The sequence below is a fragment of the Miscanthus floridulus genome, chromosome 5 (assembly GCF_019320115.1).
Source record: "Miscanthus floridulus cultivar M001 chromosome 5, ASM1932011v1, whole genome shotgun sequence".
Classification (NCBI taxonomy): Eukaryota; Viridiplantae; Streptophyta; class Magnoliopsida; order Poales; family Poaceae; genus Miscanthus; species Miscanthus floridulus.
This window is the reverse complement of record NC_089584.1, coordinates 69,626,225-69,652,489: the sequence shown is the minus strand read 5'-3', so window position 1 is coordinate 69,652,489 and position 26,265 is coordinate 69,626,225.

The window sequence follows — 26,265 nt, the reverse complement described above, 5'->3', positions numbered from 1 at the left end:
GTAAAGCTCACAAAAAGCTTGAAAAGGCTCATTCATCTTTGCTTGATGACCAAAATAAAAAGAACATGTTGAAACTTGCAATGTAGGTTTAACTTGTGATATAATTGATGAATCACTATCTATGCCTATCATTGTTGCTCCCACTAACCCTTCTTGTAGCACTTCCACTTCTACCTCATCTAGTAGTGATGGTCTCACTTGTGACACCTCACTAGTGGTTGAGAATGAGAACCTCAAGAAGGAGGTCAACAAGCTCACTCACACCTTAGCTAAAGCTTATGGTGGTGAGGGCCGCTTGCTTATGTGCTTGGGTAGCCAAAGAGCTTCTCTCTACAAAGAGGGATTGGGCTATAACCCCAAGAAAGGCAAAGCGGCCTTTGCTCCTCACAAGACTAGTTTTGTAAAGAACAATGGTCGGTTTTGCAATAGTTGCAAGCAAGTGGGTCATAAAGAGCAAGAATGCAAAAACAAGAGTAAAAATGCTAATGTATCCTCCATTAAGTTTGATTCATGCTATATGCTTACTAAGGGTACAAATGGTGTGAAGGCTAAGTTCATTGGTAAACCATGGATGGGCTCAAAGAAGAAAGCCATTTGGGTACCAAAGAGCTTAGTGACTAACCTTTAAGGACCCAAGCAAGTTTGGGTACCTAAAAGGAATTGATCTTCTTTTGTAGGTCAATTACAAAGCTGGAGGAATGCATTGGGTTCTTGATAGTGGGTGCACTCAACACATGACCAGTGATGCAAGAATGTTCAACTCAATCAACACCAATGGCAATGATAGTTATGATAGTATCACATTTGGTGATAATGGCAAAGGCAAGGTCAAAGGGCTTGGTAAGATTGCAATATCCAATGACATAAGCATATCCAATGTGTTGCTAGTTGAGAGCTTGAATTTCAATTTGCTATCCGTGGCTCAATTATGTGATCTTGGATTCAAATGCATATTTGGGGTAGATGATGTAGAGATCATAAGTGTAGATGGCTCTAACTTGATCTTCAAAGGCTTTAGATATGAGAATCTATACTTGATTGATTTCAATGCTAGTGAAGCTAAATTATCTACATGCTTGTTCACTAAGTCTAGCATGGGTTGGTTATGGCATAGAAGGCTTGGTCATGTTGGAATAAAACAATTGAATAGATTGATTAAGCATGACTTAGTTAAATGCTTGAAAGATGTCGTGTTTGAAAAGGATAAGCTTTGTAGCTCTTGTCAAGTCAGCAAACAAGTTGGAAACACCCATCCTAAGAAAAGCATGATGAGCACTAGTAAAGCATTTGAGTTATTGCACATAGATTTGTTTGGGCCAACACAATACACTAGTATTGGCGGAAACAAATTTGGATTTGTGATAGTGGATGACTACACTAGATACACATGGGTATTATTTCTAGTGGACAAAAGTAATGTATTTGCAACATTCAAATCATTTGTCAAAGGCATTCATAATGAGTTTGAAACAACCATCAAGAGAGTTAGAAGTGACAATGGTAGTGAGTTCAAGAACACTAGAATTGATGAGTTGTGTGATGAATTTGGAATTAGACATTATTTTTTGGCCAAGTACACTCCACAATCAAACGGCCTTGTTGAGAGGAAGAATAGAACGCTCATTGATATGGCAAAGTCTATGCTTAGTGAATACAATGTGAGTCAATCATTTTGGGCTGAAGCTATCAACACGACTTGCTATTGTAGCAATCGCCTCTATTATCTCCGATTGAAAGAGAAGACACCACATAAGCTCTTGAATGGTAGAAAGCCCAACATTGCATATTTTCGGGTCTTTGATTGCAAATGCTATATCTTGAAGAAAGGCACAAGATTGGGCAAGTTTGACAAGAAATGTGATGAAGGATTCCTACTTGGCTATTCCACTACAAGCAAAGCATATAGAGTTTGGAATTTGGATAGTGGTACTCTTGAGGAAGTTCATGATGTTGAATTTGATGAAACCAAGGGTTCACAAGTAGAGAATGAGAACTTGGAAGATGTTAGAGGCATTCAACTTTCAAATGCCATGAAGAACATGGATATTGGTGAATTGAGGCCTAGGCAAGTGAATGATGATGAAGATGATCAAGTGCAAGTGCTCTACAACTCAAATGTGCAAGATGATATAAATCAAGTTAGTGCAAGTGGATCTCATGATAATGAACAAGATCAAGTGGCTAGTACAGCATCTCAACCCAATGATCAAGCAAGTGCAAGCAATCAAGTTCTAATCCTCCAACCAACCAATATTGCAAGGGATCATCCATTGGACACTATCTTTGGTGATATTTCAAGAGGTGTGCAAACTAGATCAAGATTGGCTTCATTTTGTGAGCATTTCTCATTTGTGTCATCCATTGAACCAAAGAAGATAGATGAAGCGTTGAAGAATGTTGATTGGGTAAATGCTATGCATGAAGAATTGAATAACTTCACAAGAAATCAAATATGGGAGTTGGTGGAAAGATCAAAGGGACACAATGTGATTGGAACCAAATGGGTCTTTAGAAACAAGCAAGATCAAGATGGGATAGTAGTAAGGAACAAAGCAAGATTGGTAGCACAAGGCTATACACAAGTTGAAGGTCTTGACTTTGGAGAAACATATGCCCCGGTTGCTAGATTGGAAGCAATTAGAATCTTGCTAGCCTATGCTTGTGCCCACAACATCAAGCTCTATCAAATGGATGTCAAGAGTGCATTTCTCAATGGTTACATAAATGAAGAAGTATATGTTGAGCAACCTCTCGGTTTTGAGGATAACAAGAAGCCCAACCATGTGTACAAGTTAAAGAAGGCATTATATGGCTTGAAGCAAGCACCTAGAGCATGGTATGAGAGATTGAGGGACTTCCTACTCTCTAAAGGGTTCACAATGGGCAAGGTTGACACCACTCTTTTCATCAAGAAGATTGGAAAAGATCTATTTGTATTGCAAATCTATGTTGATGATATCATATTTGGATCAACCAAACAAGATTTTTGTGATGAGTTTGGAAAGATGATGGCTAATGAGTTTGAGATGTCCATGATTGGAGAATTGAGTTACTTCCTTGGTCTTCAAATCAAGCAATTGAAAAACGGTACTTTTGTGAGTCAAGGCAAGTACATCAAGGACATGATCAAGAAGTTTGGCTTGAGCGATAGCAAAGTCATTAGCACACCAATGGGAACCAATGGCAACTAGATAGTGATGCAAGTGGAAACATGGTGGATCAAAAGTTGTATCGGTCTATGATTGGAAGCATACTCTATGTGACCGCTTCAAGGCTGGATGTCATGTTTAGTGTGTGCATGTGTGCAAGATTTCAAGACTCACCAAGAGAAAGTCATTTGAAGGCTACAAAGAGAATTTTGAGGTACTTGAAGCATACACCAAATGTTGGTTTGTGGTATCCCAAAGGAGCAAAGTTTGAGCTAGTTGGTTACTCCGACTCGGATTATGCGGGATGCAAGGTTGAAAGAAGGAGCACATCGGGTACATGTCAATTGTTGGGAAGATCACTTGTCTCATGGTCATCAAAGAAGCAAAATAGTATTGCATTATCAACCGCCGAAGCCGAATACATATCCGCCGGTAGTTGTTGTGCACAAGTACTTTGGATGAAGGCCACTTTGAGTGACTTTCGAATCAAGTTCAAGAAAGTGCCATTGCTATGTGACAATGACAGTGCAATCAAGTTGACCAACAATCCGGTTCAACATGCAAGAACAAAGCACATTGATGTCTGCCACCATTTCATAAGAGATCACCAACAAAAAGGAGACATTTGCATTGAGAGTGTAGGCACCGAAGATCAACTTAGTGATATATTCACCAAGCCATTGGATGAGAAAAGGTATTGCAACCTAAGGAATGAGTTGAACATATTGGATTTCTCAAATATGTGTTGATGCACCCCCCCACTTAGATGGCATGCCTCTCCTTCAAGCTATCTAATGTAACAGAACCGCCCAATTTATACAAGATCAAGTACGGCTGTTCCCGCTAACATGTTGACACGCGCATACGTTCACTTATATAAACCCGGTAGTCCGCCGAGTGTCCCAAAAGACCTTGGTAAATCAACATCACAACCAAGATTGCGTGATTAAGCAAATACACATCACATACGCAGAGTTACAGTGAAAATAATATTACAAATGGATTCACAAATAATAGTTAAAGTTTGGGTTTCAAAACCGATTATTGAAAACAACATAGCTTTCAATGATTACATTAATATAAGTTCTAAATACATTGCTAGCATAAGTGACATCATCAGACAAAAGCATATAGATAAAAAGTAACTATAGAATCGCCGAGCCCACCGGCGGTTAGCCACCATCTTCAACAAGCTGAGAACTTTACCTGCAACATGGTGGGATAAACCCTGAGTACTCAAATGTACTCAGCTAGACTTACCCGTCATAAACCAGAAATAAAGTGACACCAAGGATTATGCAAGGCTTTAACAGTGAATCTAGCTAGACAACCTTTTTGCATAAACGCTTGAGTAATCATTAGCATTATTCACCTGTACAAGTAGTGACTTTTAGCAATTACCTACCATCTATATTAGCACATGTACTAATCAATCACTTAATTAAGTTGTAAACAATAATAACCATATCAGGTATTTCATGGCTCGTTATCATTATCATCATCATCATCATCCTTTAACCATATCTTTAAATTTAGTGAATCTACATTGCCGCTGCTCAGTCAAGTTCTCACTATCCGGGAGAGACAACGATTCGATTCGATTCCTATCTAGCTGGAGGGGTATTCCTAACACAAACCCTGCTTCCCCCACCAGGGTCACAAATAAGTCACCTTTGGTACAATTCAGGAGTCATGAGTCCAATCAGTGCCGCAAAAATCAGAGAACCACTCTACCATGAGTGCTCGGTGACTTAACCCGCCCTTGGGCTTACGCCAATGGTTCTCCGCACATCCTTACTGCCATCTAGATTGTGACCAACTGCTCGCATCCTCGGCCTGAATTGAGCTACTAGGCTTCACAGTCAAAACGAGTTATCTGGCCAGCTAAATGTTATGCTACATTCAACATGACATAAGGACGTATAGCGTATCAGTCCTTAAACGACACAGACGGAGATAGATTCACACCCAAGACCTCCATGCCTTGTTGCTGCACTACTGTCATCCCGTCCGGTCTCTTTTCATTATTAACACATGGTTCTTTTTCATGATAGCAAATATAGCCAACCGTGATCAGACCTCACCCTACATCTCGCAGGTGACAGGAAATCACCCGACTTCTACCGGTCTAAGCATAGCTAAGCATTATTCGATCCTACACTTAATTAGGATTCACAGGATTTTATCTGGACAAGGGAAGGATATAATGCAACAATTGGTTCCAACCAATTCCTATACTTAATACATCATCAACAATAAAAGATACTCAAGATATTTGTAAAAACATGGGAGGCATAGAATGCTCCGGGGCTTGACTAGGATCTGACACAAGTCAGTTAAGTTAGCTTGCACCGTCTTGGTGACATCTCCGGTCCTAGCACTTGCTTAGTCCTTCCATCTTCGGGATAGATCCACCAAACCCAATCTTCGAGTTTGGCTCCACATAACATCCTTCACGTGGTTCATCTAGCGTACCTAAATGAGATGCAAGATGCATGTGTATGATTGTGATGAATGGTAACACAAGATGCATCACATAAGCATTCAAGACAAACACAAGATTATGCAAGACATAGACACCAATAGCTATTTAACTAACATCACACAACTAACTATAGAGAAAAAGCACATCAAGCATGACACAAGTTTAACAAGGTCACAAGTATCATAACTTGACCACCAACAAGGGCATAAGCCACACTTAGCAACACATGGAGTAAACAACCACAACTAACATATTTCTATTTCTGGACTAGAAACAACAGCTTCATGTTTGGATCATAACTAGAGTTATACAAATCCAATAGCCATGCAACAAGACATTCTGGAAAGCTTATGAAAGTTTCTACAATTAATCTTTAATCATCTTAGCATGATTCTCAAGTTAACTAAGTCAAATATACCCATTTACAGAAACTGGTCCACAATTGACAGAGAGCAGTCATTTCTGAAACCCAACTTTAAACAGCCATCACTCACAAACCACAAGGCCAAATACCACCAAATTTTAACAGCAGCTAGATACATGAATTATCTACAACTTTTTTATTATCACCAATGGCTTATTCCAAAGCTAACTAGGTCAAACATGCCAATGTTTCAGATCTACACCGAACTTGGACAGAAAAGTAGTAGTAGTTTCAAAATGGCATAACTGGAGTTACAGACATCAAACAAGCATGAACCTTAGCGTTATAGAAAGATTATTAAATTATCTAAAACATGTTTATTATCATCACAAGGTGATTCCACCATTAACAAGGTCAATCAAGCACAATTGAGCACCTCTGTCCAGACTTGGACAGATTCTGCCATGCAACTTCGCAAGCTTATAACTGGAGCTCTACAACACCAAAATGGATGATCTTTAACAATTTGGAAAGACCATGAAAAGCACTACACTTCTTATATTATCTACAAGACATGATTCAAAGCTTAGCTAAGCCAAATAACACAATCATTCAGATCTATACAGAGAGCATGCAAAACCTAATAATGAACTTGAAAAATCTATAGCTCCTAAATTATCAGGCCTATGGTCATGAAAATTTAACACAAGCTAGGTTATGAAATTATATACAACTTTGGTACTAATTACAACCACAGAAAATATCATTTACATCATGAAAATAGTTGCACAATCAAAACAGCACATGCAGCTCAAACAGCAATGGTACAAATATAGATAGAAAACTGATAGGAACTTCAGACAACCATAACTGGAGTTCTAGTCATCCAATAACCATGATTCTTAACTCTTTGAAAAGCTTATGAAGATACCTACAACTTTATTATTCTCATCTTAAGATGATTTTATAGTTAACAAGGTCAATTAATCAAATGAATATATCTCTGTCCAAAACATGGACAGAATCTGATATGCAACTTTAAACAGCTATAACTAGAGTTCTACATGCCCAATAAATGTGGTTCTAGACTTTTTAGAAAGCTTAGCAAATTGTAAATAACTTTGTTATAAACATATAGAGCTAATTCTACCATTAACAAGGCCCCATAGTACCAACAAGGCAACCCTATCTGAGTTTTGGCAGAAACACACACATAAGTTTAAGCAACTATAACAAAAGATCTACTTAACCAAAAATTATGATAATTATCTTTTTGTAAAGCTGAAGAAAATTAATACAACTCATTTATCATCATCAAGGCATGATTCATAACTCAACTGAGCCAATCAATATGAACATGCAGATCTATTCAAAATGGGAGCAAAGCAACACAGGACATTTGTTATTTTTACATCTCTTAAACCATCAAGCCTAAACTCCTAAAATTTTTATCACAGCATACATATAGTATAGTTAGCATACCAAAAACAATTGGCATTGATTTGATCACCACAACAGCAGTTATGAAAAAGACAAAACACAACTAGCATTACAAACCTAATTGCATAAATCTATTTTTACAGCACAAACTTTATACTAAACCATGCCATATTATAGATCTACTGCATATATAACTTCATAAGGATTCCAAAAAGTCCACATTTGTTATTTTACTATTTTTTTACTAATTGCTACGATTTTCCAAAATTTAGCACAAAAATCTGCAATTAAAAGATTAAACCGAAAAAAAAGAAAACACTTTTGCATTGGGAACCCTAGACTTTACTCAAATCAACCAAGCCCGTAAATGTAACTTCTTGTGTCTGGATATTTTGCAAAGTGAACATGTTAAAAAGTTTCTATTTACAATTAGACCCTTCTTCTTCGTTTTGACGGGGCAGAGACGGGAGATGCGTCGGGGGCCGTCGTGGCCGGTTTGGCCGGCCGACGAGGGGCTTCGGCCAGCTAGGGATGCGAGGGGGAGGCCAGCCGGTGGTGTAGCCGGGCCAGCTGTGGCCAGCCAGAGCCACGCCCGGCCCTAGGCTTGGCTGGCAGAGGCTGTAGGAGGGCCGGCTGCGGCAGCAGGCAATGCCGGCGGCGGCGTGCTCTACCAAGAGCAGGGAGGCGAGAGCGAGCGAGGGAGAGAGGGGAGTGAGAAGCTCGGGCGTCCGCTTTGGAGGGCTCCAAGGTATGGCAGGAGGCAGGCGCACACGTCAATGGAGTGGGGCAAACTCTTGCATGGCTGCCACGCTCACGGACACGCGTCGCCCATAGAGGCAATTCAGCGAACAGGTGGCATGCGCCGGAGTGTCTGACGTGGGGCGCACTTTTGGGCCAGATCTGGGCCAAATTAGCTATTGGGCCAAAAATGAAGTTTGCTCTACATGTCCTGATCTATGTTTCTTATTTAAGGTGCCTGATCATTTGAGCTCTGTAACAGCAGGTAATTAAGCCTCAATATGATAGTGTCAACATGTTGATAACGGTCACGGGAACTCGCCTTCGGAGGTCAAAACTCGGTCAAACTCAGTGCAACTTTTTGTATGCTCTTCTCCATAATATAACCTTCAACTTTTATTTTTGGACCAACTCAAGTTGCTTAGCAAAATTTGGAGAACACGGGATGTCAATGTCGATGTCGGTGAATTCCGGACTGCAAACACTGTCGGGTTGATTTCAGCTTTTCTATTAGACTTTGAGCCTTGTTTTGATCCATTTTGAAACCGAATCATGACTTGGTCTTTTAACAAAGTTTTCTATAATCAAACTTTTATTTTTGGTCAAACCTCATATCCGGTCCAGAAGTCAACTTTATTTCTCGGTCAACGCAAAGCCCCTTTTGCTATAGAATCTAGGGTTTCCATTATTTTCGGATATTTTCTCCACCTTTGGTCAACACGAACCCTTCATAACTTTTGTGGTAGAGTTCAATTAGAGTTGTTTGAGCAAGGTTGCAAGGTTTGGTTGACTTCATAGGTTTCCATCCACTTGATAAAGCAATTCATGCAAAGATATAACTTATCATTTCATGTGACTTTTTGATTCCAAACTTCATGAAACTTTTCCAATGTTCAAGAGAGATTGATACTAAGGTGATGGACATGAGAGAGGTGTGTTTAACATTATTCAAGCATACATTTGAAAAGAGTCATCATGTTGGTAAAGGTGTGTTGTCCAAGTTTAAGTTGGAGCTCCTCTTGTAGATTTGATCTTGACACCTTCATTACCACTTGACATGTCATGTTTGAGCTCAAACCCATTGCTTAACTGGTGACAAACACCTAGGGTGTTACAGCCTTCCCCCCTTATGGGAATCTTGCCCCGAGATTCAGTGCGAAAGACTTTTAAGGGAAGAGTAGCGTGTCATCCATTTTCCATCATCAGTGATAGCATTAGGCAACTTAACTTTGGAGTATCAGAGAGGCTAATTTGGTCAAGACACTTTTTGATACTTGCTCTTCATAGTAAGTTTTGTCTGAAGAATTTGCTTCATTGACTTCCATGAAGCATTATTACTTTTGAGACAAAACAAAGCGACCACTATGACTTCAAGAGGAAACCAAAATTGCTTTGTGATCTTGAGAGGAATCCAAGATAGCATCGTGCTTCATTCTCGGTATATGGAGAGTGCTACAGAGCATAAACTGACTACTCATAAGTATTTGTTCCTCTTACAAATATAGCATAACCGTATGGACTTTGCACTCGACTGCAGCTTCTGAAGGTTACTCATTGCGATGGTTTTATATTTGTTCACAAAGTTCAACAAGCAGTTCTCTATCAAAGCAACTTGAGTACACCTTTCCATAAAGGATGTGATCATAGACTGGGTAAACATTCATTGAGGGTATGAGAAGCTAGCTAACCAATATCCAAGCCGGCTGTAGCGGTGCAATCACTCAGATGTTAACTGATGGAAAGCTACATAATGTTCCATGTATGTAGTGCTCTTTCTCTGATAATAACACTATATTATCTGGGTCTGTTGAGTGAAGATGAATGTGATAGCTGACTCTGACTACCCAGCAATTTCGATGCTCATTAGCTAAGGGAACCTTAGAATCTAAGTGGCAACAGGAATCTGGGTTAAGTTGATGCAACCTCTTGGGTAAAACACATGGAAGGTACCAAATGACAAGGCAACATTGGAAAACCTTGCCAAGGATGATGGATAGCGAGGCCTAGAGTACAATAACAGTTGCAAGTATTTCCTCAAACTAGGGAAATAGTTCACTACCATGCATTTTTAGCACAATTCTCCTTCATGGTGCAGTTGCTCAGTACGTTGAGTAGACTTGCACTATATCAAAACTATCTTTGTGGAACTACTTTTGACATTGGGGCTTCATTTCTAATGTCAGTCCATATCACCAAATCACAATTTGAAATCTATTGTTTGACACCTTTCAAATTGCTTCCGATTTGCAAGGGTACAAATTGACTTGTAGAATACCTCGATTGCTCGAACATTGTTGATAGAAGAGGCCAAGAACAAGGTACAAAGTGGTCCAAGGAGTCTTCTTTAGGGCATCTAAAGGATTATCTAGCAACAATTATTAACTGCATTACATACCTTGGCATCAATTGCAAACACAACTTTCGAATGCGAAGGATGATCGCAGTCACAAAGAAATTATAGATTCTATACTCTTTAGTTTTCTGTTCATATTTCACAAACTATTGCTCCATTGTGCATTAATTTTGGTAGAAATATAGATCCATGAGTCCCCTAACTACTCACCAAAATTCAGCTCAAACAGACACTGTTTGACTATCCAAACAATGCGGCTACCAAAACTGCTCTATTCTATAATTATAGCGTACCGAATTGACAAAACATCTCTTCAAATCCGATGTCTCACTCAACCAATCCTCAAAAAAACTTTAGGCATTGACATGTCCTAAGTGAGGAATGAGGTCACCAAATTTAGAGGCCATTCCAACCATGTTTGAGTCACTAATCGTTGGCTTGAAGATGTTTGGTTTTATACCCTAAAATCTAGATAGATTTCTCGTTCTTCTCTTTCTTTGCTTCACACGTTGTGGTGTGTGTTCTATACTCTCGATCTCTTTGTATAGCAGCAGTAGCAGCTCTTTTCTCTGAGGATGTAGACTAAGGTTTTCCATATGTGGTTCTTAGGAAACAACTTAAATTGTTTGATTTAGACACCAACTTGATGATGCACAAGCATTGGATTTGTGACTATGTTTTCGGAACACAAAGCATACTCTACATGGAGGGACTATCCTATAGAGATAAGGAACCATTCCTATATATCCCTCGGCACTTCGTCCAATAGAGTCTGGACACATGTGTTAGTGGCACCTAGGGGCACAAAGATGCTGACTGAAACTAGGGGCGTGCTTTCGCTAGCTCCTACATAACCGATACAACATCTTGTACTATCTGTGTGATTGTCCAAGATGGAATTGACTTGGTAGCACAGGTTTTTGGAAAACAAAGCAGTAGTTGCATTGCTAAATGGCTTGCTATTTCATTACTTAACATTGCCCTGCGAGACATAGCCTTCGTAATTAGCAAAAAGTTGTCACCTAGCTAGAGGTTAAGCTTCCTACTAGTAACGAATCAGTTGTCTCTCAACACTAAAAGTTCTAAATCTTCACTCTTGCCAACAATAGTTGTAATTAACGCATAACAGATGGTCGCCATGGAAGTCAGCAGACAAGGGGTCACACTAGAGATGGTTGATCTCGACTGTGCGATCCACATGCACATAATGATCAAGACTTGAATAGCCAAGTCATAATCATAATGTGATGTTCGATTCTTATCTGACTAACAACTTGTCCAACATTAAGTGTTGTGTGCCTTTCTGATCCAACAATGATGACATAAGTTGTTCACTAGGTGACAGACATCAATACTGGGACAACCAAGTGGAGTCACTTGTCTACCACCTCTTGTAGTCTATTAATGTTTATGTCGGTGACCAGCTCTTCAAAGGTTATCCTTTTTGTGACTTCAAAAGGAAGCTCTACTACTTTTGGTCTGATATATGGATGGATTGGATCTTCGATAAGATATGGAGAGATAACCAAGGAAGAGCTCATGGGAAAATAACACAACGGTGCAGTTCGGCAATAGATCATGACTAGGAACCTCGATACCAGCGTGTGCCGAGTAGCACAACCTTGTGTGCATGCACACAGGAGGCTCTTGGTTTCATCACGGCACCGTAGATCGCTAATCGTGGCACCATTACTGAACATACAACCCACAAGAATTTTCACGTGGCACAAATTTGGTTGCATAGGAGCAAGCACTATGCGAAGGAAGGATAGCAAACAAAGGTAGTCACAAGGTTAGGACTCAACAAGGAGGCGATCAGAAGATCAAAACACAGCACAAAAGAACATAGCCTAATTGCCAAAGGCATCTAAGCAGGAGACTCTTGCTTAATTTCCATAAACGCCTTGTGTCCACCAAGGTGCCTACCAGGTAAAGATTAACATGAGATTTGGTCTTGTCGAGCAGCAACATGAGATCAAGACTAATAAACATTTAGAGACTTGGGAAGTTAGAGATGAACTTAGCAAACTTCTCAAGCAAAACTGATATACCGATCAGAGATTAAATTGATAAGGTAGCTACATGAATTTGCAAGCAAAAGATTTTGAGGCCACGGCAAAGAGACATTCGGTTACACCCGCTAACCTTTGGGAGAGGCAACCGGGAGGTCCAACATTAGTTTAGGTATGGTCTCCACAATTGGCAACGTACAACCATGATCAAAGGCTAGCGTTAGCTAGAACTCAACTTAGTTGCTTGATCAAACAAGGGTCTTCGCAAAAGGTGCAGAACATCTACGACATAAGCAACTATTCATGGGGACTAAGCTTGGGCTTATGGTTCAAACGAAGGCATGGATAAAGGTCTTCATAGCGCAACGTTCAAGGGCTAGCAACCATGTGTACAGGCTCAAGCTCCTAAGAAAGAACTTAATTGGAGACGACAACCATGAGATTAACAAAACTTGGACGCTGTTCTAGGATAGCGCTCTTCAACACTCGTATGCTTACCGAGGACAAAAGGGTGACAATTATGGCCCTACCTAGATAACGAGCATCCACACCAACATCATGGTCTTAAGCGAGCATTTCGAATATACTCAATCCGATTAGCTTAAGTGACTATTACTAAGCACAAAGCTCGTACATAACAAGCAGTCACCTACAGCAACACCACTACACATATTATGCAACACATGGTGGTAAGGCACTGTTATCTTTTGTTTTCTTTTTACTGAGTAGGTGGATATCTCTACAAAACAAGTTTTACTTATATTTAGCAATTTAGTCTTCCAAGGGGTGGAGTTTTTGCTAATTAATAACTTGTCATCTATTTCCTTTGGAAGCAAACATACAAGATGAAACTAATCACACACTACCTTCAAGCATAGCTATTCAAGTAGCATGGGACAAGGCATTTTGTCTAGCTTCACACAGGGAAGATAGTAACATCACATTGATCACAAGTTACTTAATATTAGAGCAAAGTGAGGGAAGCATATTTATGCACAAGCACAATCATGATGCATGCTCATCCTATTTGTCCTCATGAAATTGCCAGGCTAAGGTGGCAATCACGTTCTATGTCAGTGGCATAACACGTACTCTCTCGATATATAGCTAGTCATCAGCTACATTCAATCTACGCATTCGTGGTTAGCGTACTTGCAAGCAAATTCATTGTAGCCCATCCTCACAAGAGATAAATAAGCACACAATGAACGCAGTAAACTAAGATACTCTCCATATATACATCCCCAGATGTATATACTTCGGTATCCATAGCTACCCGACAGATATACCTACAATTAAGTACCTTCATATATACATACGTGTAACATGTAAACATTCCAGTAACCATAGCTAACTCTCCCCTAGACCGACAGTTAGACGGTCATGCTCTCATAACTCACACTTACCTACACGTAGAGGCAATTGATCCATACATTACCACCCAAGCGGATGGCATCCATACTATAGCACGCCATATGGACGACGAAAGTAAAAATCCCCATGTTAGTACTTAGATAGCCACCTAATAGTCCTTAACTGGGCATAAAGGAGGATGTCGCTAGCATAGTTTTGCAAATTAATTTTTGACAAATTTGTCTGTAGCTAAAGTTTTAGTCAAAATAGGCTTTTTAAAACCAAAACTTTATTTTTAAAACGACGTACATGATAGTATTATGCTTAATCTTGCTCTGATGCCAATTGTAATAGAACCGCCCAATTTATACAAGATCAAGTATGGCTGTTCCCGCTAACACGTTGACACACGCATACTTTCACTTATATAAACCCGGTAGTCCACCGAGTGTCCTAAAAGACCTCGGTAAATCAACATCACAACCAAGATCGCGTGATTAAGCAAATACACATCACATACGCAGAGTTACAACGGAAATAATATTACAAATGGATTCACAAATAATAGTAAAAGTTTGGGTTTCAAAATCGATTATTGAAAACAACATAGCTTTCAAATGATTACATTAATATAAGTTCTAAATACATTGCTAGCATAAGTGACATCATCAAACAAAAGCATATAGATAAGAAGTAACTATAGAATCATCGAGCTCATCGGCGGTTAGCCACCATCTTCAACAGGCTGAGAACTTCACCTGCAACATGGTGGGATAAACCCTGAGTACTCGAATATACTCAGCTAGACTTACCCGTCATAAACCAGAAATAGTGACACCAAGGATTATGCAAGGCTTTAATAGTGGATCTAGCTGGACAACCTTTTTGCATAAACGCTTGAGTAATCATTAGCATTATTCACCTATACTAGCAGTGACTCTTAGCCATTACCTACCATCTATATTAGCACCTGTACTAATCAATCACTTAATTAAGTTGCAAACAATAATAACCATATCAGGTATTTCATGGCTCATTATCATTATCATCATCATCATCATCCTTTAACCATATCTTTAAATTTAGTGAATCTATGTTGCCGCTGCTCAGTCAAGTTCTCACTATCCAGGAGAGATGGTGATTCGAATCGATTCCTATCCAGCTAGAGGGGTATTCCTAACACAAGCCCTGCTTCCCCTGTTAGGGTCACAAATAAGTCACCTTTGGTACAATTTAGGAGTCATGAGTCCGATCAGTGCTGCAAAATTAGAGAACCACTCTGCCAAGAGTGCTCGGTGACTTAACCAACCCTCGGGCTTACGCCAATGGTTCTCTGCACATCCTTACTGCCATCCAGATTGTGACCAACTGCTCGCATCCCCGGCCTAAATCAAGCTACTAGGCTTCGCGGTTGGAACGAGTTATTCGACCAGCTAAATGTTAGGCTGCGTTCAACATGACATAAGGACGTACAGCGTATCGGTCCTTAAACGACATAGACAGAGATAGATTTACACCCAAGACCTCCATGCCTTGTTGCTGCACTACCATCATCCCATCCGATCTCTTTTCATTATTAACACATGGTTCTTTTTCATGATAGCAAATATAGCCAACCGTGACTAGAGCTCATCGTACATCTCGTAGGTGATAGGAAATCACCTGACTTCTACCGGTCTAAGCATAGCTAAGCATTATTCGATCCTACACTTAATTAGGATTCACAGGATTTTATCAGGACAAGGTAAGGATATAATGCAACAATTGGTTCCAACCAATTCCTATACTTAATGCATCATCAACAATAAAAGATACTCAAGATATTTGTAAAAACATGGGAGGCATAGAATGCTCCGGGGCTTGCCTGGGATCCGACACAAGTCAATTCAGTTAGCTTGCACCGTCTTGGTGACATCTCCGGTCCTAGCACTTGGTTAGTCCTTCCATCTTCAGGATAGATCCACCAAACCCAATCTTCGAGTTTGGCTCCACATCACATCCTTCACGTGGTTCATCTAGCGTACCTAAATGAGATGCAAGATGCATGTGTATGAATGTGATGAATGGTAACACAAGATGCATCACATAAGCATTCAAGACAAACACAAAATTATGCAAGACATAGACACCAATAGCTATTTAACTAACATCACACAACTAACTATAGAGAGCAAGCACATCAAGCATGACACAAGTTTAACAAGGTCACAAGTATCATAACTTGACCACCAACAAGGGCATAAGCCACACTTAGCAACACATGGAGTAAAGAATCACAACTAGCAAGTTCATTGGTAAACCATGGATTCATGCTATATGCTTACTAAGGGTACAAATGGTGTGAAGGCTAAGTTCATTGGTAAACCATGGATGGGCTCAAAGAAGAAAGCCATTTGGGTACCAAAGAGCTTAGTGACTAACCTTCAAGGACCCAAGCAAGTTTGGGTACCTAAAAGGAATTTATCTTCTTTTGTAGGTCAATTACAAAGCCAGAGGAAGGCATTGGGTTCTTGATAGTGGGTGCACTCAACACATGACTAGTGACGCAAGAATGTTCAACTCAATCAACACCAATGGCAATGATGGTTATGATAGTATCACATTTGGTGATAATGGCAAAGGCAAGGTCAAAGGGCTTGGTAAGATTGCAATATCCAATGACATGAGCATATCCAATGTGTTGCTAGTTGAGAGCTTAAATTTCAATTTGCTATCCGTGGCTCAATTATGTGATCTTGGATTCAAATGCATATTTGGGGTAGATGATGTAGAGATCATAAGTGTAGATGGCTCTAACTTGATCTTCAAAGGCTTTAGATATGATAATCTATACTTGGTTGATTTCAATGCTAGTGAAGCTAAATTATCTACATGCTTGTTCACTAAGTATAGCATGGGTCGGTTATGGCATAGAAGGCTTGGTCATGTTGGAATGAAACAATTGAATAGATTGATTAAGCATGACTTAGTTAATGGCTTGAAAGATATTGTGTTTGAAAAGGATAAGCTTTGTAGCTCTTGTCAAGCCGGCAAACAAGTTGGAAACACCTATCCTAAGAAAAGCATGATGAGCACTAGTAAAGCATTTGAGTTATTGCACATGGATTTGTTTGGGCCAACATAATACACTAGTATTGGCGGAAACAAATATGGATTATGATAGTGGATGACTACACTAGATACACATGGGTATTCTTTCTAGTGGACAAAAGTAATGTATTTGCAACATTCAAATCATTTGTCAAAGGCATTCATAATGAGTTTGAAACAACCATCAAGAGAGTTAGAAGTGACAATGGTAGTGAGTTCAAAAACACTAGAATTGATGAGTTGTGTGGTGAATTTGGAATTAGACATCAATTTTTGGCCAAGTACACTCCACAATCAAATGGCCTTGTTGAGAGGAAGAATAGAACACTCGTTGATATGGTAAGGTCTATCCTTAGTGAATACAATGTGAGTCAATCTTTTTGGGCCGAAGCTATCAACACGGCTTGCTATTGTAGCAATCGCCTCTATTGTCTCCGATTGAAAGAGAAGACACCATATGAACTCTTGAATGGTAGAAAGCCCAACATTGCATATTTTTGGGTCTTTGGTTGCAAATGCTATATCTTGAAGAAAGGCATAAGATTGGGCAAGTTTAACAAGAAATGTGATGAAGGATTCCTACTTGGCTATTCCACTACAAGCAAAGCATATAGAGTTTGGAATTTGGATAGTGGTACTCTTGAGGAAGTTCATGATGTTGAATTTGATGAAACCAAGGGTTCACAAGTAGAGAATGAGAACTTGGAAGATGTTAGAGGCATTCAACTTTCAAATGCCATGAAGAACATGGATATTGGTGAATTGAGGCCTAGGTAAGTGAATGATGATGAAGATGATCAAGTGCAAGTGCTCTCCAACTCAAATGTGCAAGATGATATAAATCAAGTTAGTGCAAGTGGATCTCATGATAATGAACAAGATCAAGTGGCTAGTACATCATCTCAACCCAATGATAAAGCAAGTGCAAGCAATCAAGTTCTAATCCTTCAACCAACCAATATTGCAAGGGATCATCCATTGGACACTATCATTGGTGATATTTCAAGAGGTGTGCAAACTAGATCAAGATTGGCTTCATTTTGTGAGCATTTCTCATTTGTGTCATCCATTGAACCAAAGAAGATAGATGAAGCATTGAAGGATGTTGATTGGGTAAATGCTATGCATGAAGAATTGAATAACTTCACAAAAAATCAAGTATGGGAGTTGGTGGAAAGACCAAAGGGACACAATGTGATTGGAACCAAATGGGTCTTTAGAAACAAGCAAGATCAAGATGGGATAGTAGTAAGGAACAAAGCAAGATTGGTAGCACAAGGCTATACACAAGTTGAAGGTCTTGACTTTGGAGAAATATATGCCCCGGTTGCTAGATTGGAAGCAATTAGAATCTTTCTAGCCTATGCTTGTGCCCACAACATCAAGCTCTATCAAATGGATGTCAAGAGTGCATTTCTCAATGGTTACATAAATGAAGAAGTATATGTTGAGCAACCTCCCGGTTTTGAGGATAACAAGAAGCCCAACCATGTGTACAAGTTGAAGAAGGCATTATATGGCTTGAAGCAAGCACCTAGAGCATGGTATGAGAGATTGAGGGACTTCCTACTCTCTAAAGGGTTCACAATGGGTAAGGTTGACACCACTCTTTTCATCAAGAAGATTGGAAAAGATCTATTTGTATTACAAATCTATGTTGATGATATCATATTTAGATCAACCAAATAAGATTTTTGTGATGAGTTTGGAAAGATGATGGCTAATGAGTTTGAGATGTCTATGATTGGAGAATTGAGTTACTTGGTCTTCAAATCAAGCAATTGAAAAATGGTACTTTTGTGAGTCAAGGCAAGTACACCAAGGACATGATCAAGAAGTTTGGCCTGAGTGATAGCAAAGTCATTAGCACACCAATGGGAACCAATGGCAACTTGGATAGTGATGCAAGTGGAAACATGGTGGATCAAAAGTTGTATCGGTCTATGATTGGAAGCCTACTCTATGTGACCGCTTCAAGGCTGGATGTCATGTTTAGTGTGTGCATGTGTGCAAGATTTCAAGACTCACCAAGAGAAAGTCATTTGAAGGCTACAAAGAGAATTTTGAGGTACTTGAAGCATACACCAAATGTTGGTTTGTGGTATCCCAAAGGAGCAAAGTTTGAGCTAGTTAGTTACTCCGACTCGGATTATGCGGGATGCAAGGTTGAAAGAAAGAGCACATCGGGCACATGTCAATTGTTGGAAAGATCACTTGTCTCATGGTCATCAAAGAAGCAAAATAGTATTGCATTATCAACCACCGAAGCCGAATACATATCCACCGGTTGTTGTTGTGCACAAGTACTTTGGATGAAGGCCACTTTGAGTGACTTTGGAATTAAGTTCAAGAAAGTGCCATTGCTATGTGACAATGAGAGTGCAATCAAATTGACCAACAATCCGGTTCAACATGCAAGAACAAAGCACATTGATGCCCGCCACCATTTCATAAGAAACCATGCTTCCCCCATTAGGGTCGCAAATAAGTCACCTTTGGTACAATTCAGGAGTCGCGAGTCCGATCAGTGCCGCAAAATTAGAGAACCACTCTGCCATGAGTGCTCGGTGACTTAACCCGCCCTTGGGCTTATGCCAATGGTTCTCCGCACATCCTTTCTGCCATCCAGATTGTGACCAACTACTCGCGTCCCCAACTTGAATCGAGCTACTAGGCTTTGTGGTCGGAACGAGTTATCCGGCCAGCTAAATGTTAGGCTGCGTTCAACATGACATAAGGACGTACAGCGCATCGGTCCTTAAACGACACCGATGAAGATAGATTCACACCCAAGACCTCCATGCCTTGTTGCTGCACTACTATCATCCCGTCCGGTCTCTTTTCATTATTAACACATGGTTCTTTTTCATGATAGCAAATATAGCCAACCGTGATTAGAGCTCATCCTACATCTCGTAGGTGACAGGAAATCACCCGACTTCTATCGGTCTAAGCATAGCTAAGCATTATTCGATCCTACACTTAATTAGGATTCACAGGATTTTATCTGGACAAGGTAAGGTTATAATGCAACAATTGGTTCCAACCAATTCCTATACTTAATGCATCATCAACAATAAAAGATACTCAAGATATTTGTAAAAACATGGGAGGCATAGAATGCTCTGGGGCTTGCCTAGGATCCGACATAAGTCAGTTCAGTTAGCTTGCACCGTCTTGGTGACATCTCCGGTCCTAGCACTTGCTTAGTCCTTCTATCTTCGGGATAGATCCACCAAACCCAATCTTTGAGTTCGGCAACACATCACATCCTTCACGTGGTTCATCTAGCATACCTAAATAAGATGCAAGATGTATGTGTATGAATGTGATGAATGGTAACACAAGATGCATCACATAAGCATTCAAGACAAACACAAGATTATGCAATACATAGACACCAATAGCTATTTAACTAACATCACACAACTAACTATAGAGAGCAAGTATATCAAGCATGACACAAGTTTAACAAGGTCACAAGTATCATAACTTGACCACCAACAAGGACATAAGCCACACTTAGCAACACATGGAGTAAACAACCACAACTAGCATATGTCTATTTCTGGACTGGAAACAACAACTTCATGTTTGGATCATAACTAGAGTTATACAAATCCAATGGCCATGCAACAAGACATTCTGGAAATCTTATGAAATTTTATACAATTCATCTTTAATCATCTTAGCATGATTCTCAAGTTAACTAAGTCAAATATATCCATTTACAGAAACTGGTCCACAATTGACAGAGAGCAGCCATTTCTGAAACCCAACTTTAAACAGACATCACTCACAAACCACAAGGCCAAATACCACCAAATTTTGACAGCAGCCAGATACATGAATTATCTACAACTTTTTTATTATCACCAAAGGCTTATTCCAAAGCTAACTAGGTCAAATATGCCAATGTTTCAGATCTATACCGAACTTGGACAGAAAAGTAGTAGTAGTTTCAAAATGGCATAACTAGAGTTATAGACATCAAACAAGCATGAATATTAGCTTTATAGAAAGCTTATTAAATTAGCTAAAACATGTTTATTGTCATCACAAGGTGATTCTACCATTAACAAGGTCAATCAAGCACAATTGAGCACCTCTGTCCCGACTTGGACAGATTCTGCCGTGCAACTTCGCAAGCTTATAACTGGAGCTCTACAACACCAAAATGGATGATCTTTAACAATTTGGAAAGACCATGAAAAGAACTACACTTATTATATTATCTACAAGATATGATTCAAAGCTTAGATAAGCCAAACAACACAATCATTCAGATCTTTACAGGGAGCATGCAAAACCTAATAATGAACTTGTAAAATCTATAGCTCCTAAATTATCCGGCCCATGGTCATGAAAATTTAACACAAGCTAGGTTATGAAATTATCTATAGCTTTGGTATTAATTACAACCACAGAAAACATCATTTACATCACGACAATAGTTGCACAATCAAAACAGCACATGCAGCTCAAACAGCAATGGTATAAATATAGACAGAAAACTGATAGGAACTTCAGAGAATCATAACTAGAGTTCTAGTCATCCAATAACCATGATTCTTAACTCTTTGAAAAGCTTATGAAGATACCTACAACTTTATTATTCTCATCTTAAGATGATTTTGTAGTTAACAAGGTCAATTAATCAAATGAATACATCTCTGTCCAAAACATGGACAGAATCTGATATGCAACTTTAAACAGCTATAACTAGAGTTCTACATGCCCAATAAATGTGGTTCTAGACTTTTTAGAAATCTTAGCAAATTCTAAACAACTTTGTTATAAACATATAGAGCTAATTCTACCATTAAAAAGGCCCCATAGTACCAACAAGGCAACCCTATCTGGGTTTTGGCAGAAACACGCACATAAGTTTAAGCAACTATAACAAAAGATCTACTTAATCAAAAATTATGATATTTAGCTTTTTGAAAAGCTTAAGAAAATTACTACAACTCATTTATCATCATCAAGGCATGATTCATAACTCAACTAAGCCAATCAATATGAACATGCAGATCTATTCAGAATAGGAGCAAAGCAACACAGGACATTTGTTATTTTTACATCTCTTAAACCATCAAGCCTAAACTCCTAAACTTTTTATCTCAGCATACATATAGCATCATTAGCATACCAAACAAAATTGGCATTTATTTGAGCACCACAACTGCAGTTATGAAAAAGACAAAACACAACTGGCATTACAAACCTAACTGCATAAATCTATTTTTACAACACAAACTTTATACTAAATAATGCCATATTATAGATCTACTGCATATATAACTTCACAAGGATTCCAAAAAGTCCAAATTTGTTATTTTACGATTTTTTTACTAATTGCTACGATTTTCCAAAGTTCAGCACAAAAATCTGCAATTAAAAGATTAAACCGAAAAAACACTTTTGCATTGGGAACCCTGGACTTTACTCAAATCAACCAAGCCCATAAATGTAACTTCTTGTGTCTGGCTATTTTGCAAAGTGAACACGTTAAAAAGTTTCTATTTATGATTAAACCCTTCATCTTCCTTTTACGGGGCAGAGACGGGAGACGCGTCGGGGGCCGTCGTGGCCGGTTCGGCCGACCGGCGAGGGGCTTCGGCCAGCCAGGGATGCGAGGGGGAGGCCGGCCGGTGGTGTGGCCGGGCCAGCCGTGGCCAGCCAGAGCCACACCCGGCCCTGGGCTCGGCTGGCAGAGGCTGTAGGAGGGCCGGCTGCGGCTGCAGGCAATGCTGGCGGCGGCGTGCTCTGCCGAGAGCAGGGAGGCGAGAGCGAGCGAGGGAGAGAGGGGAGTGAGAAGCTCAGGCGTCCGCTTTGGAGGGCTCTGAGGTATGGCTGGAGGTAGGCGCATGCATCAATGGAGTGGGGCAAGCTCTCGCATGGCTGTCACGCCCACGGACACGCGTCGCCCATAGAGGCAATTCAGCGAACAGGTGGTGTGCGCTGGAGTGTCCGACGTGGGGCGTGCTTTTGGGCCAGATCTAGGACGAATCAGCTATTGGGACAAAAACAAAGTTTGCTCTACACAGCCTGTTCTACATTTCTTATTTAAGGTGCCTGATCATTTGAGCTCTGTAATAGTGGGTAATTAAGCCTCAATATGATAGTGTCAACATGTTTATGACGGTCACGGGAACTCACCTTCGGAGGTCAAAACTCGGTCAAACTCAGTGCAACTTTTTGTATGCTCTTCTCCATAATATAACCTTCAACTTTTATTTTTGTACCAACTTAAGTTGCTTAGCAAAATTTGGAGAACGTGGGATGTCAATGTCGATGTTGGTGAATTCCGGACCGCAAACACTGTCGGGTTGATTTCAGCTTTTCTATTAGACTTTGAGCCTTGTTTTGATCCATTTTGAAACTGAATCATGACTTGGTCTTTTAACAAAGTTTGTTATAATGAAACTTTTATTCAACTTTTATTTTTGGTCAAACCTCATATCTGGTCCAGAAGTCAACTTTATTTCTTGGTCAACGCAAAGCCCTTTTTGCTATAGAATCTAGGGTTTCCATTATTTTCAGATATTTTCTCCACCTTTGGTCAACACGAACCCTTCATAACTTTTGTGGTAGAGTTCAATTAGAGTTGTTTGAGCAAGGTTGCAAGGTTTGGTTGACTTCATAGGTTTCCATCCACTTGATAAAGCAATTCATGCAAAGATATGACTTATCATTTCATGTGACTTTTTGATTCCAAACTTCATGAAACTTTTCCAATGTTCAAGAGAGATTGATACTAAGGTGATGGACATGAGAGAGGTGTGTTTAACATTATTCAAGCATACATTTGAAAAGAGTCATCATGTTGGTAAAGGTGTGTTGTCCAAGTTTAAGTTGGAGCTCCTCTTGTAGATTTGATCTTGACACCTTCATTACCACTTGACATGTCATGTTTGAGCTCAAACCCATTGCTTAACTGGTGACAAACACCTAGGGTGTTACATCTAAGGTAAAAGTTGATTGGCATGACATACCTCCTTGCTAAGGACAAGGTTAGTGCATCTAGTCATATTTTCAATTTTGTTAGGACCTTTCAAGTGGTTCTATTTTATTAGGCTCATTCATGAAAATCAAATGAATTTGATGTTTATATGGTATCACTATTGCTTCTATGCTTGACTTGATCTAGTGATAGCACATGACATGTTTGTGGGCTTGTAAACCTAGTGTTTAATCTAGAAAATGAACTCTAAGTATTTACCTCAACATGGTACAAGATAACCCTTATTTGGAGGTGTGAAGAAGCTTGTCCTTGGATCAAACTAAGTTAAATATCTTTGGTAAATGATCTAGATTAGACCAAATTTGGGAAAATGATCATCACCCCATTGATTGACATTGATAATCTTGACCCTACAAGTGGTACTATCTCTAGTTGTAAACCTTTATGGTCATTGATGACAAAGGGGGAGAGAAACAAAGATATAAGTAATAGGGGGAGAGTTTGACATAGGGGGAGAGATATGACAAAAGAAAGGGATCATTTGAAACTTTGAGCACACAAGTAGGGGGAGCAAGCTCATGAACATTGTATGGTGCATTTGAATGTGCATTTCATATGTTTGCTTGCATAGCACAAGTTTTAAATTACAAAATCCATGCTTGTGTGATGTATGCTAGTTGTAAGATTGAATGATGAAATGAAATCATTAGATTACTTTCTTTTTCAAGTAAATTTTCACGAGTGATATCTTTTCAAAGTATGTTTCCAAGTGGTTTAGAGCTAACCATGGTGCTAAGGATGGTATAATGGTGCACTTCGATTGGTATCACGCTTCAAAGGTCCATCTTTTATACCTTAGCATCATTTGGTATACATTGTCTCCTATATTTCCTATCTAAGCATATGTGCAAGCTTCAATCCAAACTCTTAGCACATATGTAGGGGGAGCAATTGCTACCATTTAGGGTTCATGAAACTTGTCCATATTCTTTTACACATGGTAAATATGCTTGGGCAAGCAACATGGATTCAATTGAATTTTATTTCATATCTTTGTATAAGGATTGTCATCAATTACCAAAAAGGGGGAGATTGAAAGCTCTAGTTTGGTTTTGGTGAATTGATGAAACCCTAAGTGCTAACCTAGTTTATCAAGTGACCATGAGATAGGTAGCACACTCCATATGGTGAAGCAAACGAAGATCATAGCATGACAATGATGATGCCATGGTGATGATCAAGTGCTTGGACTTGGAAAGAAGAAAGAGAAAAACAAAAAGCTCAAGGCAAAGATATAAACCATAGGAGATATTTTATTTTGGTGATCAAGACACTTAGAGAGTGTGATCACATTTAGATTTGATAGCTGTACTATTAAGAGGGGTGAAACTCGTATCAGAATGCGGTTATCAAAGTGCCACTAGATGCTCTAACTCATTACAGATGCATTTAGGATCTAGTGGAATGCTTACACACATGTGCACAAGGTTATACACTTGGTGGTTGGCACATTTGAACAAGGGTGAAGAAGTTAGAAGTGAAAAGGAGTTAGACTCGCTGGTCACAAGGTGACTGGATGCTGGTCTCAGGCAGACCGGCGCGTCCAATTAGTTGTTATAGTAGAGAAGCTAGCGTCAGTTAAACGACCAGACGCTGGGTCCTGTATGACCGGACGCTGGTGAGGTGTGTGCGGTCCTATTGTCGAGCAGCACACAGAAGCTAGGGTTTCTGACCGGACGCTGGCAAGGTCTGGTCATGCTTGACCAGACGTGTCCGGTGGGCAAAAGGCGTTCCTCGAACCTTACTAGAAATGATCGGACGCTGGTGGCTCAGTGTCCGATCAGTATTGTGCGCAGTGTCCGGTCAACTCAAGTGACCATTGTGATCGAGACACGTGGCTGTCGTCGGGTGACCGGAAGCTGAGGTCCAGCGTCCGGTCAACCTGATCGGAGCGTCCGGTCAGCCCAAGTTGTGCCTAGTGAAGGGGTACAATGGCTCTATTTTGTGGGGGCGTCTATTCAAGCCCCATGGCCAGTTGAAGCTCATACTTTTGGCCATTTTCATTGACATAGCAGCCTTGTGAGCTTAGCTAAAGCCCTCTCACTCATCTCCATCATTGATTCATTATCTTTGTGAGATTGGGAGAGAATCCAAGTGCATTGCTTGAGTGTTTGCATCTAGAGGCACTTGGTGTTCATGTTTCGCTGTGGATTTCGCTTGTTACTCTTGGCGGTTGCCGCCATCTAGATGGCTTGGAGCAGCGAGGATCGTCGAGCGGAGAGTGGTGATTGTCTCCAACTCCAATTGTGGTGAT